The sequence below is a fragment of the Nuphar pumila genome, chromosome 2, assembly GCF_984573655.1.
Source record: "Nuphar pumila chromosome 2, dmNupPumi1.hap1.1, whole genome shotgun sequence".
Classification (NCBI taxonomy): domain Eukaryota; kingdom Viridiplantae; phylum Streptophyta; class Magnoliopsida; order Nymphaeales; family Nymphaeaceae; genus Nuphar; species Nuphar pumila.
Window position 1 is genome coordinate 135,993,067 of NC_143250.1, and position 3,738 is coordinate 135,996,804.

General features: G+C 43.1%; 1 pseudogene; it reads left to right on the forward strand.

Annotated features, from left to right (window-relative positions):
* Positions 1–658: 658 nt before the first annotated feature.
* Positions 659–3,178, forward strand: LOC149847222 (transcription factor DIVARICATA pseudogene; annotated as a pseudogene).
* Positions 3,179–3,738: the final 560 nt, after the last annotated feature.

The window sequence follows — 3,738 nt, forward strand, 5'->3', positions numbered from 1 at the left end:
AAAAAAACAAATCCCAGAGATTTATCTGAAAGATTGGCAGCATGAATGAAGCCCACATTAGAAGGAGAAACAGACTGAATTGTATCGAGAAAATGACGACGATGGATACCTTTTGGAGAAGAGATGAGGCGGGTGGCTTTGGGACGGGCTATGAAGTGGCATTAGGATTCGGGCGATGGGATTCAGATGATGAGGATGAGGATGGTCTTTGGCGCTTCGGTGGGGCTGTGCGCTGCCGGAGATGTCGTCCGTTGCGCTTGCTCTTGCTTGGGCGGGATGGAAGTCGTGGATTGCGCTTCCTATCGGAGCTCTGCATCTGCGCCTGATGCCTTTGTGGTGCCTGTCGACGGAAACACACTCGAGCGCTCAGCATGCCCTACGATCGAATAGGGTTCTGAGATCGAAAGGGGAAAATCGGCCGGGAAGAGGTTTGCCCTACGATGGATCCCCGAAACAAGAAACCCCTGCTCGCAAGGGAAGAAGAAACCGAGAGAGAGAGAGAGAGAGAGAGAGAGAGAGAGAGAGAGAGAGAGAGAGAGAGAGTCTATTCCGTTAAGAGTGTCTTGTTCAATTAGAGTTTCAAAATTTATGGTCTCTTCCCTCCAACTATTTAATCAAAAGCAAAGAGAGCCTCTAGGCCTCTTCATTTGAACCAAAGATGAACATGTTCCCACACGGCTTCCCCAACACTTCTGCAACCCAACCATCATGCAGTAGAGCTTGGACAAAGGAGGAGAACAAGGCCTTTGAGGTAGCCCTGGCCAGGATCCCCGAGGACATAACGGACCGGTGGGGGGTGATAGCGAGCCTGTTGTGTGGAAGAACCCCATTGGAGCTAAAGAACCGATACGACGAGCTCTTGCACGACGTAGCAGAGATCGAGTCCGGCCGAGTGACGCTGCCATGGCAGCACCAAGATGATCAAGAACGTGTTTGTCCCACGCTTCCCGTGTCATGCACAAAATCCAGATCCAACGAGTCAGAGAGGAAAAAAGGAGTTCCCTGGACAGAAAGAGAGCATAGGTTAAGTTCTTGAGCAGAAAATATATCCTTTGCTTTCTATTTTAGATGTCTATAGTGATAGACATTGTGGTACTTTGCTCTAGCTTTTGGTTGATAATGGACGATAATATTGGGATCGCCAAACTCAGGTTGGTAGGATGAGGGGATCAGGTCTAAGAAACCTTGGTTGCCGGTCATCATCAAGATGAATGCACCCCAAAGATACATCTTAAAGAATGTGTATCACCTGAACGGAGCCCATTGTGCGGTTGAAATGTGCTTGTGAATCTATAATTTCATGTCATTTTCTGCTACACTTGCTCTTTCATATATCAGTATTTAGTTTCTGCATAAAAAAATACATCATGACTAAGCTCCTACATCATGATTAAGCTCCTTTAAAGTAAAAAGTATTTGATATGGCAGGGTATTGGCTGTAGATCTATTTTCAGGTGCAAACTTGATGTCTTGATACCTGTATTTGAGAAGGATTATTATTCACATGGGATCAAAGGACCATGATTGGCAAGGGAACATCATTCTTGCACTAACCAGAATAAGTTTGTATCAGCAATTATTTACATTGGTTGGACCAATGATGAACTTAATTATCATTTATTGCATTACCATTGGAAAACAAAGAACCAGAATGGTTGCAAGGAAGAAGGAACTGAATCTGCATGGGCATCTGTCAATTGGCTCATGGTTAATGCTAACTTTAGTCAAAGAATGTATTGGCAACTTGTTCATATATATCATGAATATGATGCATCTATTCAGCAGCTTGTTAACTTTCAAAACAGAATGCTCATCTTGGTGCGAATGAACTTTGATGATTCTGGGATCAAATTCCCATGGGCTGAGTCCAATCTGATAAAAAAACAAACTTGTTTTTTTTTCTTACCTTTGACATGGATGAAACTCACTTATATCCCAGGTTGGTACTGAAACTTCACATCATAATGTGTATCCAATTGTCAATGCGATCTAAAACTCCTACAAACCAGACCAGCATGCTTGGCTCAACCTGGCAATACTACCTCTTGCACCGCAAAGCCATCCTGAGTCTAGCCCACAGTGAAGCAGGTTAAGTTGGCTAGGTTCAAAGGCGTAGCTAAGGGGGGGGCAGGACTGGGCTGTAGCCCAGTCCTGCCTCCCGAAACAGTTAATTTTTTTTTTTTAAAGCTCAGTCCTATCTCATCCCTGATTCCATATGAAATAGATTTTTATCCATTTTTGTAGCCCAGCCCAGCCCTGACTGCAGCAAATAGTTTGATTTGTCCATATGAAATAGATTTTTATTAATAATTGTAGCCATTTTTTATTTTATCTCAAAAAAAAAAATTCGGGGGCGCTGCCCCCGAACCCCCGACTATGGCACAAATAAACTTTTTTTTCCTACACCCCTGTTCCCCCCCCCCCCCTCACACAGGGGCGTAGCTAGGGGGGGGGGCAGGACTGGGCTGTAGCCCAGTCCTAGCCCTGCCCTAGCCCTGCCCTGATTCCATATGAAATAGATTTTTATCCATTTTTTAGCCCAGCCCTTACTGCAGCAAATAGTTTGATTTGTCCATATGAAATAGATTTTTATTAATAATTGTAGCCATTTTTTATTTTATCTCAAAAAAAAAATTTTTTCGGGGGCGCTGCCCCCGAACCCCCAACTATCACACAATTTTTTTTCTTTCTACACCCTGTTTGCCCCCCCCCCCTCACATGAATCCTAGCTACGCCCCTGGCTAGGTTGGTCAGCAACACAACAAGTTTGTGAGTTATAAGTCTTAGCTGCATATAAAAATTGTGAGCTTACTTATGTATTATATTCTCCTAAATCTTGAAACTAAAATCCTTTCAATGTACATTCTGTATCAGGTTATTTCTGCGTGGATTGAAGTTATATGGCAAGGGAGACTGGAGGAGCATTTCGCGGAACGCAGTGATCTCAAGGACGCCAACCCAGGTGGCCAGCCATGCTCAAAAGTACTTCATTCGTCAGAACGCTGCTAGGAAGGACCGGAAACGAGCAAGCATTCATGACATAACAACACCAATGGAGCCCTCAGATCGTCAGTTGCCACGAGAAAGCTCTAGTCCAGAGAGCCCACCAGGAGGTTCAAGTGACCAAGCAAGGGAGCAGCAGTTCCCTGGGGAAGACACTTCTGGGTATGATGGGTAGTATGCCGTTATTCCAAACTAATAGCCTATTATGTCAATAAGATGCATTAGGATATTTTAGTTTTTCTCACATTATGTTATGTATATGTTAAACTGAATCTCTGAAATTTTTCCTTTCCCTAGCCATGTTAAGTCTACCAAAAAGTTTTATTGCCAATAAAGTTGTTTGTTATTTGATAATGCTTAGTGAATTGATCCGATCAAGCTAGTGATCATTTGAAAATTAAGCCCCCCATTGTTGTTATGTATGTTAACCAAAGACACAAACGGGAAGTAACCTGCTATATTTTTCTGCTTATTGAATAATTTCTCATTGTTGTGCATGTGGCAACACTTCATTGGGAGTTTGATTTTAGATGAGGTCATTACCTTATTACTGAGAATATAAACAGAAAATGTTTGCAACTAAAGGTTTTAACCAGACTTAATGGAAGCTTCTTAGGTATGTGGGAAGCACGCTTCTCGGAAACTTGCTTTGGAAATGCAATACTCCTCGCTTCCGAAACTTTATGAGAATCTCAGTTCCCCCACGCTGTGCTTCCCACACATGGTATATGTTTC